Source organism: Gossypium hirsutum, chromosome A13 (genome assembly GCF_007990345.1).
Source record: "Gossypium hirsutum isolate 1008001.06 chromosome A13, Gossypium_hirsutum_v2.1, whole genome shotgun sequence".
Classification (NCBI taxonomy): Eukaryota; Viridiplantae; Streptophyta; class Magnoliopsida; order Malvales; family Malvaceae; genus Gossypium; species Gossypium hirsutum.
The window spans coordinates 90,590,384-90,614,322 of NC_053436.1; the positions used below are offsets into that span (position 1 = coordinate 90,590,384).

Below are 23,939 nucleotides of genomic sequence, written 5' to 3' on the forward strand. Positions count from 1 at the left end.
TGGCACCTTTTTACTTGAAGCCAATACAGCCTCCGTTCCCTAAACGGTATGATGCTAATGCCCAATGTGAGTATCACGCAGAAATTGTGGGTCATTCGATAGAAAATTGCACCACTTTTAAGAAGCTGGTAGAGAGATTTATCCAGAAGGGTATTGTGAAATTTGATAATGCACCCAGTGCTGAAAATCCACTACCTAATCATACTGATGGCAGGGTAAATACAATAGATGGAGGTATTGGAAGAAGGACCAAAAGGGACGTTTTAGAGGTAAAGACTCCTTTGAGACAAGTTTGGAGAGAGATGGCAAGAAGGGGATTAGTTACTTCAAGCACAGAAGGAAATGATAATGGGATGGAGAATTATTGTGATTACCATCATAAAAAGGGACACAGAATTCAGGAATGTGAAGAATTTAGAACTGTTATTTAGGGCCTGATGAACAGCAAGGAAATGGAATTTTATGAAGAGGTCAATGAGGAGGAGTACATATGTGCGTCAGAGTCCACATCAAGTCCAAAAGTCAATTATCCTGTGGTTATTATCTCGCATCCTAGGAATGAAGCAAGAGTTCAGATGGCGCCAAAGATTATAATTCGGAAGCCCGCAGTTTTTTCTTACAAAGATAGTAAACAGTTGCCCTAGAATTATGAATGTAATGTGAAAATCCCGGGAAAAGAAAGTTCAGTTAGCCCGTTAAAGGAGGATCAAAATATAGGTTCTCATACACGCAGTGGAAGGCGATATGATACCCGAACAGAACTGGTGAAAGAAAGAGAGGTGCTGGTTGAGCAAAAGAAAGGAAAAGCAGTTGAGTTTGATGTGCCTGTTAATGAACCAGTGAAAGAATAAGAAGCTAAGGAATTCTTGAAATTTTTGAAACATAGCGAGTACAGTGTGGTAGAACAGTTGCGTAAACAGCCAGCCCGCATATCTATATTAGCTCTACTCTTGAGTTCAGAGGTGCATCGGAGTGCATTGATGAAGGTGCTAAATGAGACATATGTAACTAATGATATTTCTGTCAGTAAACTGGATCGGTTGGTTAACAACATAAGTGCAGACAACTTTATCTTTTTCAATGATGATGAGATTCCACCAGGAGGGATAGAATCTACCAAAGCTTTGCATATAACTACTAGATGTAAAGGGTACATGCTACCAAGGGTATTGGTAGATAACGGTTCAGCATTGAATGTGTTGCCTTTGTCCTTACTAAATAAGTTACCTGTGGATAGTTCTCATATGAAAAGATGTTAGGACATAGTACGAGCATTTGATGGCACAGAGAGGAGAGTCATGGGGAGAATTGAGGTACGCTTGTTAATTGGCCCAACTACGTATGAGGTAGATTTTCTAGTAATGGATATTAAGCCCTCTTACAACTGGGAAAACCTTGGATACACTCGGAAGGGGCAGTACCTTCATCATTACATCAAAAGCTGAAGCTGGTGTCAGAAGGGCGGTTGGTAATGATAAACACTGAAAAAGATATTATTGTGGCCGTAAGCAGTGATGCGCCATATGTAAAAACAGATGAGGAAGCCATTGAGTGTTCTTTCCGGTCTTTAGAGTTTGTGAATGCAACATTCATCACTAAGGGAAGTAGAATTCTGGAGCCAAAAATGTCCAAAACTACGATGATGGGTTTGCAATTGACGGTAGGGCGAGGAGCTATGCCAGGAAAGGGACTTGGAAGATGCCTTCAAGGAAGAATTACAGTTCCAATGCTGAAAGACAAATAGGATCGCTTTGGTTTGGGGTTCAAGCCAGATGCAAAGCAAAGGAAAAAGGAGCTAGAAAGAAGACAAGAAAGAAGAAGAGCTCGAATGAGTGGTGGGGAAATCAAGTGGGAGCCCATGATAATTCCTCATATCTCCAAGTCGTTTGTATCAGGAGGTATTATTTATCCTGAACAAAGGATGCTGGAGAAAGAAAGCATGGAAAAAGCATTGGGAGATGTGAACATTAATGCCATATTTGAAGAGACAATTGAAGAGGAGATTTCGTCAAATATTCGTCCATATGAGCCTGGGAGTGTTCTAAACAATTGGACCGCGGAAGATTTTCATGTAGTTTTTAGAGCTTACTCAGAGTAATGTTTGAAACAAACTTGTTGTTTTAAGCCTAAAAACAATAAAGATTTCTTTGTGAAATAGGCTTATATTCAGACATCATTATTTCAATGAAGTACATTTTTTGCTATCATTTTGAGTAAATATTATTCTTTTCACAATAATTGTGTTATTCTTTCTAAATAATTATCCTGATTCTTTTTTCAATCATTCACAAACATATCACACAAAATAATAATTACCAAATTCATTTATTCTTTGTATATTTTTGTACCTATAATAGGTCCCTGGATATCAATGTCATGAGCGACGCTGTTACTGACTCAGAATCACGATTTGAGCGAGACATGTGTTTAAAGGGATCTCAAGACTTTGAAGATGACAGAGATTGTGATTTATCTCCAGATTTGTTAAGGATGGTAGAACAAGAGGAAAAGCAAATTTTACCTTATAAAGAAGCCATAGATATAGTGACTTTGGAAGAGAGGAAAGTTGTAAAAATTGGAACATGCATAACTGAAGAGACAAAGCGAGACCTTATTGGGTTACATCAGGAATTCAAAGATATTTTTGCATGGTCATACCAGGATCTGCCTGGTTTAAGTCCTGACATTGAGGTGCATTGTCTTCCCATAAGAGAAGATTGTAAGCCAGTACAGTAGAAGCTTCGACGAATGAGGCCAGATATCGACTTAAAGATTAAGGAGGAAGTCAAAAAGCAGTTTGATGCAGGATTCCTTCAGGTGATCAAGTACTCAGAATGGGTAGCCAATGTTGTGCCTGTTCTCAAGAAAGATGGCAAGGTGCGAATGTGTGTAGATTATAGAGATCTAAATAAAGCGAGCCCAAAGGACAACTTCCCTTTACCTCACATTGATACACTAGTGGATAATACAGCTGGTTACTCATTGTTTTCCTTCATGGATGGCTTTTCGAGGTATAATCAGATTAGGATGCATCCAGAGGACATGGGAAAGACTACTTTTATAACCTTGTGGGGCACGTTCTGTTACAAGGTGATGCCATTTGGATTAAAGAATATTGGAGCGACGTATCAGAGAGCCATGGTGACTTTATTTCATGATATGATGCATAAAGAAATCGAAGTGTATGTTGACGATATGATAGCCAAATCTCGAACGGAAAAGGAGCACATCCAAGTGTTAAGAAAGTTGTTCATGAGATTGAGGAAATTTCAGTTAAAGCTTAATCCAACAAAGTGTACTTTTTGGGCTAGATCCGGAAAGCTATTGGGCTTTGTGGTCAGTGAGAAGGGAATTGAGAAGGTCTGGGCTATACAAGAGTTGTCTCCACCACGTACCCAAAAAGAAGTCGGGGTTTCCTTGGAAGATTAAATTACATTGCGCGGTTTATTTCTCAATTAACGGAGAAGTGTGACCCTATATTCCGTCTTCTTAAAAAGCGTAACCCAGGTGAATGGGACGATGAATGTCAAAAGGCTTTTGATAAAGTTAAAGAATATTTGTCAAGTCCTCCAGTGTTATCACCCCCAAGTTTAGACAGGCCGTTGATATTGTATTTGACCGTGTTTGGTAATTCAATGGGATCTGTGCTTGGTTAACATGACGAATCAGGAAGAAAGGAAAAGGCGATATATTACCTCAGTAAGAATTCACTGAGTGTGAGTTGAGATATTCGCCAATTGAAAAATTGTGTTATGCTTTGGTTTGGACAGCACGAAGATTGAGGCAATATATGTTGTATCATACCACCTAGCTAATCTCAAAATTTGATCTTTTAAAGTATATGATGGAATCAAATGCCTTGAACGGAAGGATGGCTAGGTGGCAAATTTTGCTTTCTGAATTTGACATAATTTACATAAGTCAAAAAGCTGTAAAGGGGAGTGCAATAGCAGATTTTCTGGCCAGCCAAGCTTTAGAAGATTATAAGCCTTTGAATTTTGACTTCCCCAATGAAGAGATAGTGTATGTAGCAGCTGTTGAAGAAAACAATACAAAAGGTCACTGTTGGAAATTGAATTTTGACGGAGCCTCAAATGCTGTGGGTAATGGAGTTGGGGCAGTTCTGGTATCCCCAAATGGAGATCATTATCCATTCACATGTAAATTGGATTTTGATTGTACAAATAATATGGCAGAATATGAAGCATGTATCATGGGGCTCAGAGCAGCTATAGAACGCAGGATCAAATCGTTGGAAGTATATGGAGATTCTGCATTGGTGATTTATCAACTCCGAGGTGAATGGGAAACAAGAGATTCTAAGCTAATCAATTATAGAAGGCTGGTGTTAGGGTTAGTTGAGGAGTTTGATGATATTACTTTCAATTATCTCCCACGCGAAGAAAACCTGATAGCAGATGCTTTGGCTTCCATGATCAAAGTAAGCCGACAAGAGGATGTGAAGCCTATTCAGATGAGTATTTATGAGGCCCCGTCTTATTGTTATAATATAGAGGAAGAAGAAAGAGATGATCATCCTTGGTATCAGGATATATTACGGTATGTGAGAAATCGTGAGTATCTAGATCAAGCCACGGAGAATGACAAAAGAATGTTGAGAAGGCTCGCTTGTGATTATGTATTAGATGGAGAGATTTTATACAAAAGAAAGAAGGATCAAGTATTATTGAGATGCGTGGATGCCGTGAAGTCCAAGAAAATCTTGGAAGAAGTGCACGAAGGTATTTGTGGAACGCACGCCAATGGGTTCACAATGGCCAGACAAATTATGCGGTTTGGATATTATTGGTCTACCATGGAAGGAGACTGCATCAATTATGCTAAGAAATGTCATAAATGTCAAATTTATGGTGATAAGATTCACATACCTCCCTCGCCCTTGCATGTTATGACTTCCCCATGGCCATTTTCCATGTGGGGCATGAATGTCTTAGGGTCAATTTCACCAAAGGCTTCAAATGGGCATCGTTTCATTTTTGTGGTTATTGATTATTTTACCAAGTGGGTGAAAGCTGCTTCGTACGCCAATGTAACTAAATCGACAGTCAGTAGATTCTTAAAGAAGGAAATTATATGTCGATACGGAATGCCTGAGAAAATCATATCCGATAATACACTGAATTTGAACAATAGTACAATAGCAAAGGTCTGTAGTCAGTTTAAAATTAGACATCATAACTCGTCACTATATCGTACGAAGATGAATGGAGCAGTGGAAGCAGCTAACAAAAATATCAAGAAGATTGTGGGGAAAATGACCGAAACTTACAAAGATTGCATGAAAAGTTGCCATTTGCTCTTTATGCTTATCGAACATCTGTTAGAACTTCTACTAGGGCAACACCGTTCTCATTGGTCTATGGAATGGAAGCAGCTCTGCCCATTGAAGTGGAGATACCTTCTCTTCGAGTTTTGTCAGAATTGAAGTTAGATGAAGCAGAATGGATACAGTCTCGTTATGATCAGTTGAACTTGATTGAGGAAAAGAGGCTAAAGGCTATTCAGCATGGACAGATGTATCAAAAAAGAATGATGCAGGCTTATGACAAAAAGGTTCGCCTAAGAGAGTTTCATGAGGGAGATTTGGTTTTGAAGAAGATTCTTCCCATACAAAAAGATTTCAGAGGTAAATGGATGCCGAATTGGGAGGGGCCCTATGTGGTGAAGAAAGCCTTCTCTGGTGGTGCATTAATACTGGCCAAAATGGATGGAAGAAATTTATTTAATCCAGTGAACTTGGATGCAGTCAAAAAGTACTACACTTGACAAGGGAGGGAAGCCAAAGTGAAAATCCACAAAGGGCGCTTTGAGGCTTCTAGAAAAAAAAAAGAAAAAAAGGGCTAAAGTGAAAACTAGCAAAGGACGCTTTAGGACCAAATAAAATGGAAAGGGGCCAAGGTGAAAACCCGCAAATGGCACTTTGAGACCCAATAATAAAGAAAAAAAAGGAAAAAAATGAGAGGCCAAGGTGAAAACCCGTAAAGGGCGCCTTGTGAACAAAGGGAATTTAAGTTGAAAACCCGAAAAGGGCGGCTCAAATATGGATCCAAAGTGAGGAGGTTGTGATCTTGATATACCTGAATTAACCATGAAGGGGATATGTTGTATCTTGGGGCATTGACAAAGTACTTCTGATCTTTTAAACACATGTTGAGTTTGAATTGGTCTTCAAGAAATTTGTACAGAGAAGCTCAGGTTGCGATAACAATGGTACTTGGTATTCATTTTCAGTAAAGTGGTTATCTTTATCCTTTCTTTTTCAAGATATACATTCCCAAATTAATGGCCATTGTTGTTCTTTTGATAATTTACTTTGAATTCAAAATTAATTTCCATTCTTGTCCATTATCACGATTTGATTGCAAGCATGTTGCATGGACATAATGATGAATGAACTAGTGGTGTTTTCATAATAGAAGTTTTGCATATTACTCTAGGAGTTTCTAGATAATGCAAGAGTCTGAAGTGAGATAATTGTTTAGAATACGCTCTAGTTCAAGGATATATTTGGATAAATCACCTTTTTGAGATCTCTGTCCAAATGATGATGGAGCAAACAGGCAGGATATAGTATTGATGGTGCAATTTTATTCTCGAGAAAAAGGAAATGACGTTCATACAAAAAGCAGAAATGTACACTTGGCTATAGCACCTGAGAAGTGAGGTAGCAGATTAAACAAAGGGAAATTCAACTTTGAGTTACAATGTTTTGTCTCAAAAGGAGTAGTAGAGGGAATGTTGGAATTACAGTGGGGCAAGCTCGCCAGACGAGATAGGTTGTTTCTTTGGGATACTCCTTCAAGAGGATGGTTGAGTAAATGCGTCAGTAACAGCATATTAATGAACAACAGTGACGATACCCTAATTTGTTAAAATGGAATCATCCTTATTTTTGCATATATTATTCATAACGTATTTAGTTAGGAGCATTGGGTCATTTCGATCATAGCATCCTAATTATTTGGCATAAGCATGTGCATATAACATGGAGTCTACAAGATAGGTCCCCCGGAGGGCAATGTAGCAACATTGGTAAAGATTGAAGATCTTATTTCCCTGAAGTTGCAGTGGAATAGATCCTTGCAGATGGTGAATCTTATCTCTATGTATCAGCAATAAAGCAGATTTTACCACCAAGCCTTGACTCTCTGAGGTAGCAAGAGAGCAAGTTGAAGAATGAGTCTTATATTCCTGAGGTAGCAAGGAAGCAGACTGAGAATTGAAGATTTTATCTCCCTAAAGTTGCAGCGGAGCAGATCTTCACAGATTGTGAATCTTATCTCCATGTATCGACAATTGAGAAGATTTTACTACTAAGCCTTATCTCTCTGAAGTAGTAGGAGAGCAGGTTGAAGAATGAGTCTTATCTTCTTGAGGTAGCAAGTAAGTAGACTGAGAATTGAAGATTTTATCTCCCTGAAGTTGCAACGGAGCAGATCTTCGCAGATGGTGAATCTTATCTCCATGTATCGGCAATGGAGCAGATTTTACTACTAAGCCTTATCTCTCTGAAATAGCAGGAGAGCAGGTTGAAGAATGAGTCTTATCTTCTTGAGGTAGCAAGGAAGCAGATTGAGAATTGAAGATTTTATCTCCCCGAAGTTGCAGCGGAGCAAATTTTCGCAGATGCAGGAGAGCAGGTTGAAGAATGAGTCTTATCTTCCTGAGGTAGCAAGGAAGTAGATTGAGAATTGAAGATTTTATCTCCCTGAAGTTGCAGCGGAGCAGATATTTGCAAATGGTGAATCTTATCTTCATGTATCGGCAATGGAGCAGATTTTACTATTAAGCCTTATCTCTCTGAGGTAGCAGGAAAGTAGGTTGAAGAATGAGTTTGATCTTCTTAAGATAGCAAGGAAGCAAATTGAGAATTGAAGATTTTGTCTCCCTGAAGTCGCAACGGAGTAGATCTTTACAAGTGGTGAATCTTATCTCCATATATTGGCAATGGAGCAGATTTTACCTCCAGCCTCATCTCTCTGAGGTAACTAGGGAGCAGGTTGAAGAATGAGTCTTCCTGAAGTAGCAAGGAAGTAGACTGAAGGTTGAGGATCTTATCTCCTCGAAGTGGCAGTGGAGCAGATTGAAAATGGAATTTTATCTCCATGTATCGGCAATGGAGCAGATTTAATCCCATCTTCCTAAAGGTGTTTGGAAAAGAGAAGCATCAAAAAGCCAAAAAGCCAAAATTCAATAAGACCAAGCAAAATCAGTTCTTTTGAAATCTTTGCTCTATTCCCGTTACATGCCAATGAGCAAAGAGGGGCAGCTGTAGTCAACCAATTTTGCCCAGGTCTTTATTTTATTTATACATTCAATAGCTAGTCAAATAAACTTAAATAAAGTCCCAATAGTCCATTTATAACCTTAAATAAACACTAACAAATAGCCCAAACATATACAGAGGCCCAAAGGCCAATAAGCCCAATTTGCAAAAAGGCCCAAACTTGAAAGAACCCCAAAAGGGGAATCTCAGCAGCTGAAAGCACTAGGGGTTTCTAGAACACACCAGTGCTGGAATCACGGCTTTCACGAGCAATTTTTTCCGTACGGCCGTTGCTCCATCCCTGCATTAGAATACACGAGAAAAGGATAGAAACAGAATACGGTAGATGACAACAATAAAATGTATTTTTATTTTATTTTTATTCTGAAATTTTAGCTATAAAAGCCGATGATTGTACCTACAAAAGGGATTACGCTCAATACACGCATGCACATTAGATATTCAAAAATCTAGCCAAAAATTTGAAAGGTGAATTCCGGATTTATTCTTTATTTTCTTTGATTGATTCGCATATTTAGTACGAGTATTAAAAGGGGGAAATCTAGACCGACGCCGATGAAAAGCCCCAAACATCTCAGATATACATAGATGTGGGCGAGGGTCGAGTGAGATTAAAGTTTTGTTTGAATATATGTGAAATTTATATCGTTTTTTAAAAAAAAACAGTATAAGATTCACGTTTTTTCGTGGGAAAAAAAAAAAGAAAAAGGAGCGAAGTTACCTGATTTTTGGAAAGGTGACCTTCGTTGGCTATATCTGGCCCTTATCCGCGCCACTGGCCATCAAACTGATGGAGGTTAAGGGCTGCGTGATGAAATGAACCCACACAGAGCAAGAGTTCTATTTTTGCGTCTGCTTTGAAAAGGAATGAATGAAAATGGGCATTTAAACATCCAAAGCAAAACGGCGCCACACAGGGGGGGAAGGGTCCGCACGTTAACCCGCCTGGAGCCTCGAATTTGTGCCTTTGCGCCTGGAATGGAATATTTGTGTGGAAGGTCCCTCCTCCTTGTACCGCGTTGTAATCTGCTCCTATTTGCATTTGATTTGCTTTATTTTCTTTTAGATTATCCCTAAAATTTGAAGTACTTTTATGTTTTAGTCCATATCTCAACGCAATGTTTCAGGATTAGGGATTATTTCAATTTTGATCCCTGTGAATTCATGTGTGTTATATATATGTCTCCATTAGTAGTTTTACTTATTTTGTAAATTTTCTTTTTATTTTGCTTTGATTTCGATTAAGTATTTTATTATATTTATGTTATAAATTTGGGTTTATTCACTCATATATTTTCAATCCTGTTATTAATGTATGTGTATTCATCCTTATTTTATTTACATTTTTATTTGTTATTGTTTATATTATTTGTAATGTTAATATTAATGGTATTATTTGTATTGTTGGTCACTTATTTGTTGTAATTTAAATAATTGAAGTTCCCCATGTTGTATACTATTTTATGTAGTGTTTTATGCGTTATTATGCATGTATATACCTCATAATAATTGGTTTTATTCCATGAACATTATTAACATTAAAATTAACTCTTTTTTTTTTCACATATTAATGTTATTTGTATTTGTTTTTTTTAAATGAAATCGCATGTTATATACATTAACTAAATTTTAACTATACATATACAAAAATTATTGATATATATATAATTTAAATACATTTTTAAACATCAGTATTTTTATTTCTTTTAGATTTATTCACATATCTTTCTTATTTAAAAAGAAAATCTCACATATTTTGTGTATTATTTAAGTTATTATTAAACATATATTTAGAATTTATATTTAATTTTTACTCATTATTAAAGCCAAGATATTCTTATACATATATATCTTTTTAAAATAAACTCATATAATTGTGTTTTTAAAATTATTACGTATATAAGTTATGTTTAATTCTATAATTCATATTTTAATTAAATAATATTTTGACATATAATTATTTTTAACATTTTTTCACATGTATATGGCATATATTAAATTATTTTTACTATGATACATGTTATTATTTTCTTATAACTTTATGTAAATATTTTTTTATGTATATATATCCTCTTTAAAAATTATTTATGTGTATAATGTTTTTTAAGAACCCCTTTAAATCGTATAATTTATTGTATTTCATATTATCCTTATGTTTTTTCATATATATATTTTGTTACTTATATAACTTATATATTTACTTCATTTTTTTATACATTATTAATTTCATTCTTTTTATCAATAATTATACCCAATGTTTATTTATATATAAAAGTTTCATAAATCTATTTTGTACATTATTTTATATTATGAATTGTTATTCCTTCATATTTAATACATTTTTTAAGTTATCTTGTGAATTATCAATTTTTGAATAAATTTGTGTTTTAAATATTTTGTATATAATTTGATTTGAATTTTGAGATTTATAATAACTATTTCAATAAACATATATCCCAAGTTTTACGCAAATGTGTCAACTTATATATATTATATGATCATTAATTCTTCATTTTGTTTCATACATACTTTTATACATCATTTTATTTTGTGTTATGATCATGTATATTATTTTTATATTAATTGTTCATTATCCATGCTTAAAGAACTTTTTTACATTACACCTGGAATAATTGTTAGATGTATTGAGCAAGGTTTATTGTATTTTGAGTGTATTATTTCATATTTATTATTTTTTACAATGCATTAAATACTTCATCAATTTTAAAATGAATAAACATGTTTTTAAGCAAATTTCTAAATTTCAGTTATTTTAAATTTCTGAAATAAGGCAATATCTAATATTTGGGGAATTAAGAAAAATCGTGTTCAATCGTACTGGGTATGACTTTTCCGGTGAACCAAATATTTAGATAACCTTTTATACTTTTAATGTATGAGTTTTTTTTTCAAAATTCGAACATCGATCGTATCTTAAAGGTATAAGGGATCGTATCCAATCGTACTGGGTATGAAACCGCATATCTTTAGAACGAGAGATTTTTAACAGCTAATTTGAGCTATTCAAACATTTTTTTATATACTTCATAAAATATTTTTTTAAAAACTTTTGATAGAAGGACAGCATCAAATCAATTTGGTACCAGTTTTTGGGCGTAATGAGGGTGCTAACCCTTCCTCATGCGTAACCGACTCCCGAACCCGTTTTTCTTTATTTTGCCTAAATCAAATTTATTTTTTATTGAATAAAATGTTTTAGTAGGAGATCCAATCACACCTAAATCAAGAGATTGGTGGCGACTCCACACTCGGTTTTTAATGTCAATCCCTATTGTTTTCCAAATAAAAAAAAGGGTTTCGACAAACACCTCTTTTAGTATGCAATGCTATGCAAAACATAATCAAAACAAAACACAAGTTTGTATCAAATATAAGTGATAAAATACAAGCACAACAAAGATAATTATAACACACATATGGGAAAATACTAAGGCTCGATGCGGTTTTACCCAAGGATAGCTCTTAAGGTTCACTATATGTGGTTCGGTTCTAGAGATAAAGTACCTGAACCAGCAGATTCCTCAATCCTCACCCATTATAGGCTCATATGGATCAAGTTCGATCCAGGGGAATACATTTCCCTATGACCACGCGGAGATGAAAATCTCAAGAAATCATAGGTACAGATGTATCCCGGAAGCAATCCACTAGCCCATGCGGAGGTGAAAACCTCACGAAAGCATAGTTTCTTACTCCCGCTTAGAAAGTGTGACCACAGCGATCATGCAATGCAATGTAATATTATTCTACAAGACCCGAACCATGAAAATCATACAAACAAATGCAATCATGATTTTCAAAACAAATTTTCAATTTCTTTGACAAAATGACAACGAATAATCAATTTTATGGCTTGACTCTCTTGTATCGATCCCCAGTGGAGTCGCCAAGCTGTCGAAACTATTTTTTTTTATTTAAAAAAACGGGGATTGACTTTTTGAAAACAAACTGTGGAGTCGCCACCAATATTTTATTTAGGTGTGATCGGGTCACCTAATAAAACACTTTGTTTTGTTAAAATTGATTTTGGCCTCCGTAAATTTGAGAAAAAGGGTTCGGGAGTCGGTTACGTATGAGGAAGGATTAGCACCCTCACTACGCCCAAAATTGGTACCAAATTGATTAAGTATTGTCCTTATGTCTAAGATTTAAAACTATTTTTGAAATATGGTTCCTTTTAAAACATATGAATGGCTTAAGTTGGTCGTCAAAATTCTCTTGTTTCGAATGTATACAGCATCATATCCAGCACGATAGGACACAATCCTCCATACTCTTAAAAACACGATAAATTTTTGACTTCCAAAAATTTATATGTTGAAAATTACAAAAAAGGATGCCCAATTATTTAGTCCAACGAAAAACCGAAACCCAACACGGTAAGGCACGATTCCTCCAATTTCCAAACATTGACCATTGCCTTGTTTTAGAATCTTAAAAAAAATGAGTGAAATTCTAAAGGAGTATTCGATTATTTTGAACAAATGGGAAATTGCAACCCAGCATGATAGGGCACGATTCCCCGAATTGCCAAATATCGAACATTTCTTTCATTTTAAAGAATTTTTTAAATGAATAATTATAAAACTAGCTTAAAACGCATTAATTCGGCTTGAAATAGGAATGGAATAATTAGTTTTAAAAAGTTAGACATTATAAGGCGACATTTGTAAACCAAGAGGAAAAAAATTGAAAACATAGGGTAACATGTATGCATAAAATACGACAATGGATGAATGAAGATAATATGTCTTATTTAATCAACTAACAAAACAATTAAATATGATTAATCTAAAAATATAACCCAAATTTCAAGCATGTACGGAGAATAATTAATATAACAATACAAAACAATGAATAAATAATATGCAACGACGATGTATGGCACCATATAAATCAATCAACAAAACATGTACAAAACAAAATGGAATTTAGAAGTCAATGTGGTATAAGAAATTTTCCAAAATAATGATGAATTAATTAACGCATAATATAAAAGTTGACAAATTTGCATAAAAACTAGGGATATATAATTATTGAAATAGATATTATAGAATAAAAGTTTGAATCAAATTATATGCAAAATATTTTAAACACAAGTTCATTCAAAAATTGACAATGTACATGATAACTTAAATAATATATAAGATATGAAAGAATAATAAAAATACACGATAAGATATAATACACATAATAGATTTACAAAACATGCATATATAAATAACTTTAAAAATAATTATTTGCAAAAACATGGAAATACATACAAGATTAAATTAATTTGGTCATACGTGTTCGAATACATATAAAAACATTTAAATCAGATACTACATAATATACTAAAATAATATGATATAAAGAAGAATTTCCAAATAATAATTTTATAAACACAAAAATGGAATTCCCGAGTAACTTTACATATATAATTAAATGAATTTTAAAACAATAGATATTTTAAATAGAAAACCCGATTAGAATAACATATGTGTTAATATATATAAAAATATTTAAATAAAGAAATTACATAGAAAGCGTTAAAATAGTTTAAATGAAAAAATTTAAAACGATGATTTTATAAAACAAAATAAAACTATTAAGATGGCACAACACATATGCAAAGACGTGGTGAACTTCGAAATAATAAGCATTACTAATCAATGAGCACAATAAATGTACAAATTTGTATAAAATATTTAAAGAAGTATTGTGTAAAATGTAGAAATAACATGATAAAAAAAACTTCAAAATAATTGTACAAATAAAAATGGACAAAATCATTAAAATGGATTGACACATATGAAAATATTAAATGTGTTTTAAATTAGTAAGTTAAAAAAAACTAAATTAAAATGGAGTTAAAATAAGAGGGACAATTTAAAAATAAAATAAACTACTAGGATTAAAAAAAGGACCCTTGCACAATACGCGTACATTCGCAGAGGCTAATGATGAAAATTTCCCCGACCCAAGATGTTGTGTTCAATCGAGGGTTACATTGCAACAGCACACAAACTTTGGGAGAAATTAAAAAAAAACTAAAGTATTAATTGGAATTAATTGCATTGCAATGGAAAAGTGGAGGACCTAACTTGAAATTATCCCTCTCCACTGAAACAAGCGGTTCCCAGGGGTTAAGAAAACAAAATCGGGTTGGGCAAGCCATTTCAAGGCTACATACACATGCCCCAAACGGCATCACTTCATGCTGCCAATTTAAGCTTCTTAAAAGCCAAATGTTTTGGCAGAACAAATTGAAAAAGAAAAAAAACCTAAAGGTTTGCTCCTATTTGGCCGCCACTCAACCTTCCTTCCAACACCACGATGCCTTTAGATCCCCTTTCGGCTTCGATTTCAACGAAGCGAACAGAGATCCATGGCTGATTCGCAAGGTAAGGCTTGCTTTTTCCCCTCCTTTGTTTTAAAATGAAAATGATGAAAACAATTTATGGAAAATAGATAAAAATGACAGAAAGATTAAAAAGACTAAGAAAGATCACCTCTTCAGAAATTGTTTTTGAATTTTTCTATTCATTTTTCGTATAATGTATGTGTGTATGCGTTTTTGTGTGCGTAAAAAAAATACAATGACAGTGTTCTTGGCTTTATAACCGAAACCGAGTAAAAAACGAAAAAAGAAAATACAAATCGATTGGTTCTGCCTCTTTGCTGTGCTGTTGTTTGTCTATTTCTTCGCAGGTACGGAGGCCCGTTGGCGCGGTGGTACGTGGCGTTTGACGTGAGGCGTACGGGGGCTGTGTGCTGGGGGCTGTTGAAGCGCTGGAGGTTGTACGGCGCTGGAGGCTAAGGGCTGCGGCGCTAAGGAAACCCTAGGTTCCTGTTTGGCTAAACCTAGGTCTAGGTTTTGGGCCATTGGGCCTTTTACATTGGGTTATTTGATTGGGCTAGGTTGTTTTGTAAATGGGCTTGTAACTGGGCTATTGGGTCTGATATGTAATGGACTGATAATTGGACTTTTTATTATTTGGTTTTATTTATTTATTTATTATTTTGGCTTTGATGTGGACCCAGGGAAATTGGCCCGTTTACAAAACATATCAAAGTTTATATAAACAAATTACTAACATGTAAAAGTTTTATATAAATTTATAATATTTTTGAACTAGAAATGATAATTGATAAGTGTGTAATTTTCTAATTATTCGTGATGTTTCTCGTCTTAAATTGTGATATTTATATTCTTAATTATATTATTTATATTTTATTTATAACAAATTTAGAGAATAATTGGAGAAAAATGAACTTAAAATTTATTTTTGACAAGTTTTTTCGTATTGGACTTTCACACACATAGCACTTTCAATATTTTGGCCATAATTTGAGCTACAAATCTCCATTTTTGGCCTATAATATTGATTCAAAGGGAATTGAAAGATCCAGCCAAAGCTATTTCAAGGTTGAAGCCCAAAAATGTTAGAAAGATATCCAGAAATTCTCTAAAAGTTTGGCGCGAAAATAGCCGAAAAGCCTAGAAAAATTCTGCTTTATTTAATTAAGGGAACTTTTGTATTTTCTCCATTATATTATTTTTCCCTATAAATATACATTATTAGGTTAAGACTGGGGGAGACGAATACATGGTCGCTCTTAGTTTTATTTTGATTTTGTGTTTTATTTTCTTTATGGGTTTCTAAACTTCATTTCTAGTTAATGTAATATTTGAAGTTTGATTCTATAAAGTTTGTGAGATTGAATTGTTCTTAATATTTTCTTTGCTCTTTAGTGTTTGCATGTTTTCTACTTGAATTACAATTGTTCAAGTTTGTGAAATATGCGACTGGTATTTGATAGCGTAGAATGATTGCTTAGTCAATTAGAAACTTATTCGATTGATTGGTTCTAATATTTGTGATGACTAATGATTTGTGTAGTGAGGGCATGTGATCTAACTTAAATCAATCCCGATTATGTGTTTATTGGTTAGAATTGGGTCTCTTTTGTTTTTTTATGTTATTTGATAAATTAAATCCTAAGCTATCGTTATAGGGTTGTTTGTCAATAATTGAAGTAATTAATAGTGATTGTTTTTATTATCGAGAAGGTGAGTAGAGATTAGGTTACTAGACGATTGTCGGTAACTATAATCAATTTATTAAATAACATTGAAAGTCATCCTTGCATCGTTGATCAAACCCCTGAATCAAATGGAGATTTTGCTTTGGCTAGAGTTTCATCTTATTTATTTTCTCCAATTTTATTTGTTAGTTTTCAATTTAGCTTTCTTCCACTCTTAGTTTTAATTTGAAGTTTTCTTTAGAAACAAAACTCATTTTTTATTTATTTTATTAGTTTTAGTCAAAGGTATAAAATTACTACTGATGTCTATAGATTCGAACCTACTCACCATTAATTGTAAAATTCCATTTATTTGAGTAGGTTTTAGTTTTGGCAACTTTGACAACCGTACAACAATGAATGACATGGTTTAAGATATTTATGAATTCAAAAGCTTTAACTTTAATTCAATTATACACGATTAAAAAAGAAATATATATACTTATTTTCATATTAGATAATTATGGTTATTTGTGTAATGAATTAGTAAACTTAAAAATTGTGACACATCAATAATAATATTAATAATTTGTAAGATTTAAATTAAAAATAAAAAATCATATATATAAAATTACACTAAATGCAAATTCAAATTTAATGTAACACATAAAAATAAAATCTAAGTATAATTTTGGTATTTATTTATTTAATCAAATCCCACACTTTACATGTTATTTGGGAGTTTAGTGGTAGGTATATGTAATAGAGATGCCTTTTGGAATGCAATATGAGGAGGTGCTTGAAATGATTTTCTTCTAACCTACATTGGTATCTGCATATTTAGAAAAGAAAGCTTAGATGCTGTTTGTTTTTTTCTCTCTATAAAACATGTCATGTATTCTTTGGGTGAGTTTGGATGGGCGATTGGGTGCGGTGCGGTGCGTTTAGCTTACTTTTTGTCTCTCGTTACAATATCGCTACAGTATCTAATCTCACCGCCACCGCTATTTTTACACTAAACAGAGGTAAACGCACTGCCTATCCAAACTCACCCTTTGTCTCATTACGTCGTGCTTTCTAACGTCACTTCATCCTTGTATTTGTATTTGATTTAATACCCTAATATTATATTTAAGTTTTTTATATGAGTTAGTATTATAAATTAAAATAAGTATGTTTTCTTATTTTTATATTTATTTATAAAATTAATAAATTTAAATTTTACTATTTTAATCCTCAGTTCACTTGATTCTTATGTAAGCCTTTAATAAATATATTTTAATATTTTCTTTTAACCTTTATTGTGAGTGTAATTTAATCAAATACAATAATTTACTGTGAAATATCGCCAACAATATATGGAGAAGTGACTAAACACCCTTCTTAATACCCTAAATATTAGGTTTCAAACCCTTTGTCCTCACCCCTCAATTTGTAATATATAAAAAATACATATATGTTATGTCATTAGTTAAAAAAATTAGTTTCAATTATTTGTTAATTGTTGTTATTATTATTATTTTTATATAATTTCTAAAATTATTTATAACCCCTTCTCAACCTGTAAATAGGAGGATAATGTACTTTTGCGCACTCAAATCCACGTCCTCTTGCATTAGCAATAATACTCATACAAATTAAACCAAAACCCAATCGGCATTGTTGGTATATAGTTTATACACACATGTTGAATTCAAAGCTCATACATATTAAATAATGTTAAAATGTAATATTGCACAGATGGATAGTACCATTAGTTTCGATAGGGTTAAAAATGAGGGTGATAGTAAAATTAATTATTGTAGTTGTGAAATTAGGGATGATAAAATCCAAACTATTTCATAGATTTCTAACAAATCCGTTTCATATGGAGTCGATTTTTTTTTTAGACAGGATGAATTTTTTCTTTTAAGCACTAGGTATGGAGCGACAATGGTAATTGTTTGCGCTGTCCACCCCACCCCACTCCACTATATAAATTATCCACCCCACCCCACTCCACTATATAAATTATCATTATATCATTGTGTATATATAACTATTAAAAGAGAAGATGCAATAATGTTGTAATAGGCCCATTTCGCCCGGGCCTATACAAGAACCAAAAAAACCAAAATAAAAAAATAAAAAAATAAAAAAATAAGGTCCAAAGTCCAACATTACAAAAAGCCTAGCTTTTGGCATAATACCAAATTTACATTTAACCCACATACAAATTGAAGCCCAAACTTTAAACTTATTTTAAAAAAAGGCCCAATCTTAAAGCGACCTAAATGGCCCGGACAAATTGAAACTTCTGGAACCCTAGGCTTCCCCACGCCGCAGCTCCTACGCACGGTTTTCTTCGTCCCCTCTGTACGCCCCATGTGCGCCACCACCTCCAGCTGGCTCCTCCTGCAACCGATTAACAAACTATAGCAAACAACTCATGGACAGCAAAGGAAAATAGCAGAAGGATTTAGGGGATTTCCATTTTTTTTTATTTTTTATTTATTTTTCCTGATTCGATTATAAAAGAAAATGGATTGTAATCTAAAAGGGGGATCTTTTTCACAGAAATACATTACGAAATACTGAAATACAAAAAAAAAACACCAAAATCGAAAGGTGATTTCTAATTCAAAGGTTCTTTATTTTTTTTATTTTCAACTCTGTTCATTTTGTTTTTCATTAGAGTTTAAAAGGATTTGAAAATAAAAAAGGCGAGGGATTTACCTTACGGAAATACTGGGGATCCCATCTGTTTGGTTGAAATTAGAGTTGAGAAGGAATTTCACGGCTAAGATTATCGTCTCTCGAAGCCCGAATCTGTTCGTCAACATTGATAGAGGCAAATCGGTGCTTAAGAGAGGGATGTTAGGATCGGTTGAGGGAAAATCAAGAGAGGCTAGGGTTTTGATTCATAGAAAGCGGCTGAACCTTGCTTTTTTGCTGTGTTTTAGCTTTTATAAAGGGCAGAAAACAGCACTGTTCAGAGTCAATTGCAGTGGCTTCAAAACAGTGCTGTATAAGGCAACCCGCTTCAACCCGATCCACTACTGTGAGGATCCACACTTTGGTTTAAAAGGAATAAATCGCAATTAGTCCTTTCATTTTTCCACTGACTTTTAATTTGGCCCTATTTGAATTCAATTTGTTTTTCTAAATTGCCCCTGGATTTTGTGCGTAAATTCAATGTGGTCCTTTCCTGAACGCAGCGTTTTGGATTTGGGACATTTTTGGTTTTAATCCTTGATTATTTGAACGCGTTTTACTCCGGTCCTTAGTTCTGTTTTAACCTTTTGATTTATTTATAAATTATCCCTTCTATTTTAATTCCATTTTAATTGAGTCTTCTATTTGTATAATTCATTATTTTAAAATTCATTTAATATTTTTATATATGTTGATCCATTTCAATATTTTTTATGTTTTTATTGGTATAATTGGGTTGAATTTCTTTTTTTTTTTATATCATATAATTTTAACATTTTGCATAGTATTTGATTCAAATCTTTTTATGTACTTGTACTTATATTATTTTAATTGAGTCTTTTAGTCATTATGATTTTAAAAATCAATTTGTTTTTTTTGCATGTGTGTTTAACCATTTTGATAACTTTACTTTTGAAATTTGTTTTTATGTCATATTGTTCTAACTATTTACATAATATTTTGTTTAAATATTGTTTGGGTATATTTGTACGTACATTATTTTAATGGGATTTTTTATTTAAAATACTTATTGTTTTAAGATTCATCTAATGTTTTTATATATATATGAAGCTATTTTAGGAACTTTATTTTGTGTTTTACATAGTTTATATAGTATTTTATTTAAATGCTTTTACGTATATTTGTAATGTATAAGTTGTAGATTAACTTAATTTTATATGTATTATTAATTTCATGCTATTTTTACAAGTAATTACTTCCAAATTTATTTATGTATATATATGTTTTGTAAATCTATTATGTGTATAGTTTATTATTATGTTTTGTATTCATTAATTCATCATTATTTTAAAATTGTCTTATACCACCTTGACTTCTAATTTCCATTTTGTTTTGTGCATGTTTTGTTGATTGTTTTATATTGTGCTATATCTCTTGTTGTTGTATATCACTTATTCATTGTTTTATTTGTTATATCAATTGTTCCCCATACATGCTAGGAAGGATGGTTTCATTTTGCTTAGATTAGCTATATTCAGTTATTTGATTTAGTCGGTTAAGTAAGGTTATGCTATCTTCGTTCACCAAATATTGTATGTCATGCATGTATCTTATCCCATGCTAATTATTTTTCTTTTAGTTTACAAAATGTTGCGTTATAATTCCCAACGCTTTAAAATCAACCACTCCATTGAATTTCAAATAAAATTAATATGTTTTGAGTTTACAAACCTTTTAAAAAAAATCCTAAAATAAGGCAATGTTCAGTATTTAGAAATTCGAGAAATCGTGCCCTACCGTGCTGGGTTCCGATTTTTCGTTGGACTAAATATTTGGACACCCTTTTGTAACTTTTGACTTAAGAGCTTTTGAAGTCAAAACTCGATCGTGTTCTCAAAAGTATAAAGGATCATGTCCTATCGTGCTAGATGTGATGCTTTATACCTTTGAAATGAAAAGGTTTTGACGACCAACTTAAACCACTCAAATGCTTTAAAGGGAACCATGTTTTAAATTTTTGAAAAACTCTAGACATAAAGACAGCAATTAATCAATCTGGTACCAGTTTTTGGGCGTAGTGAGGGTGCTAACCTTTCCTCATACTTAACCGGCTCCCGAACCCATTTTTAAATATACGTGGACCAAAATTGATTTAAATGAAACAAAATGTTTTATTAGATGATCCAATTACACCTAAACAAAAAGATTGGTGGCGACTCCACATTTGGTTTTAAAAAGTCGATCTCTGTTTTTTTCAAAATAAAAAATGGTTTCGATAAATGTAGTATAAAAATTTTCATATATTTTATGTTCAAATATTTTTCTGAAGAATTATGATTAAATATTTACTTAACTTTAAAATATTGAAGATATTAAAAATAAACAGCAAAAATTAAATTGAAATGGAGTGGGGTGAAGCGGGGACGGATGCATCTAACATCCATGGAGCGTAGTAGTAAATTTCAAGATTACATATCTATAGCAGAGCAGAGCAGATAGTGGAGCAAATCATGTCAACTATGAAGTGGTGGTGTATTTAGCAAAATTCACCCCGCCTTACTCAGTTACTATCTCTACATGAGATTGAATACTGTAGTGATGGGATCTATATTAGATTCGAACACAATAATAATGATGATGTAAGGATGAAAAATTAATATTAATAAAATTAAACTAAAAACTATATATAATAGAAGTTACAAATTGTTTCATTTCAATGAAATTATTAAAAATATATCAAATTATAATTTTATTAATAAGATATTATGATAACAATATAACATTTTTAAATTTTTATGATTGATGTAATTATTTATTGTTTATCTAATGTATTATCATTATTTTATAAGTATTTTTATGATATTTAACTTTTTTTTTTTAGCAACACATCCAAAGGGGCCTTAACTTTTTTACTGAGTAAATATCCCAACTTCTGTAAGAGAAGCTTACTTTTTCCCAAAAGAAAATTAAGTTGAATAAAATTAAATTTCCCAAAAAAAATTATTTTCATGGGCAGCACTAGAAGTGCAGGTAGGACATCGCAAGTCTTTCTCAGTCATGGATCGTGTATTTTTTTTTTCATTTTTTACTGAATGGTGAAAGTTAAATTATAATTTTTTTTAGAAATTCTTAATGAAAATTTATCATTAAGTTATAATTACTTTGTAACTGTTAAAGATACCACACTGTAATTTTAGTATTTTTAGAGCTAAGGCCCTTACATGCACTTCTAATATTACCCCATGAAAATTTTACAAGGAGAGAAATAAAGTTAAAGGCTAAAGTGGAAACATAATATATGTAGGTATTGGGAAGAGAATGGTATGAAAAAAAATCATGGGCAATGAGAGGGATATGCAAAATGTAAGATTTGTAGTATGGGTAGGATGATACTTGTTGATTAAATGGAAGGATTAGCAGTCCATATGATGAAGTGAAAGAAGCACTAAAATGGTGATCTAAATCCAACTCAAGACTTAGCCCAAAACTAGAAATAAAGCAAAATCCAAATCTAGCTGAAGACTTGGCCCAAATTTGGGATTTTGGATGAACCCCCCCCCCCCAATTGGCCTCTCTAATGGAGCCTTCCCCCAAGATTTCTAATGCATCATTCATTTTATTACTTGCATTGTATTCAATCTAATAATTTACTATTTTCTTACAATATTTTACTATAGTTGATTATTTTACATTTACATCTGTATATTATCAAATTATTACTTCTTTTTAAAAAAATATTTCTTATGCATTTTTATTGTATTTTCATTCATTAGTTAATTTAACATTTAGTACCTAAACTTATACTTTTTTTCTTAATTTGATACCTAAGCTTTTTTTTTTCAAATTAGTACTTGAATTAGACACTTTTTCCTAATTTTTTATCTATTTTTTTGACTTTTTTTCTAATTTGTTACCTAAACTTTTTTTTTGTCTAATTTGATACCTAAACTTGTCAATGTTGTACAATTACTTTAATAGACTAGCAATATTATTTTTTATGAGGTAGCGAAAATAATCAATGTATAAATAACATGAGATAGATGACAATAATTTCTTTTTTGTATTTTAAATGTTCAATTACTTTTAGTTTAATTAATTAATTAATTTAATATATTAAATTTAACATAATGAATTTATTCTATTTTTGGTTATTTTTCAATCTCTTGTTTTCATTCTTCAATATTAATTCGTTAGGTATAGCTCAAAACACAATTTTGTAACACGGATTTTCTTTGATACTGATGATATTTTTGTAGAACTGAGGGTTTTGTGAAGACCAAGCAATGCTTTGAGCATGCAGTCCCTCTTCAATCTTTCCTGCCATTAACAATCGAAGTAATCTCAACCCGAATAAAAGTAAAATTTGAGCATGTTCTTTAGTGAAACAGGGGAAACTCCAAATATATGTAATCATTCCTACCAAAATTCCTTGTTATCTGTCACATATCGATCATACATTAACTATTACAGTTCCCTCATAAAAAAACTGACACTAATTTTGGGTAATTTGTATAACATTTGACATGTTTAGGTACCAAATTGAACAAAAAAGATTAGGTACTGAATTAAGAAAACGTGTCAATTTAAAGTACCAAATTGGAAGAAAAAAATGCCAAATTAGTCACTATATATATATATTTTTTGTTTTGAGCAATTTAATTTTTTTCTTTTATGTTCTTTTAACTTTACTTTTTTTCTTTATTTTCTATTATCTTTTGTTTCTCCGTCTGTTTTCCTCCCTTCTCCATTTCTTTTAACGTAGTTTTTCTATATTTTCTATTTGTTAAAATTAGTCATTATACTTTTTTTTATCAATTTAATTTTTTCGAGTGAGGCGAGTTTGTGAATTAGTTTTAACAAATGGAAAATATAGAAAAACTATATTAAAAGAAATGAAGGAAAACAAAGGAGACATAGAAGAGAATGGAAAATAAAGAAAAAAAAT

General features: G+C 32.3%; 2 long non-coding RNA genes across 2 annotated transcripts; both read right to left on the minus strand.

Annotated features, from left to right (window-relative positions):
- Nucleotides 1–8,215: 8,215 nt before the first annotated feature.
- On the minus strand, nt 8,216–9,167 carry LOC121212464 (uncharacterized). The gene is made up of 2 exons (XR_005907681.1): nt 9,030–9,167; nt 8,216–8,588 (listed from the first exon to the last, which is right to left on the minus strand). It is a non-coding gene; the product is annotated as an uncharacterized lncRNA (long non-coding RNA).
- A 9,178-nt stretch (nt 9,168–18,345) lies between these two features.
- LOC107893534 (uncharacterized) lies at nt 18,346–19,592 on the minus strand. The gene is made up of 2 exons (XR_001682856.2): nt 19,055–19,592; nt 18,346–18,733 (listed from the first exon to the last, which is right to left on the minus strand). It is a non-coding gene; the product is annotated as an uncharacterized lncRNA (long non-coding RNA).
- Between the last annotated feature and the right edge of the window lie 4,347 nt (nt 19,593–23,939).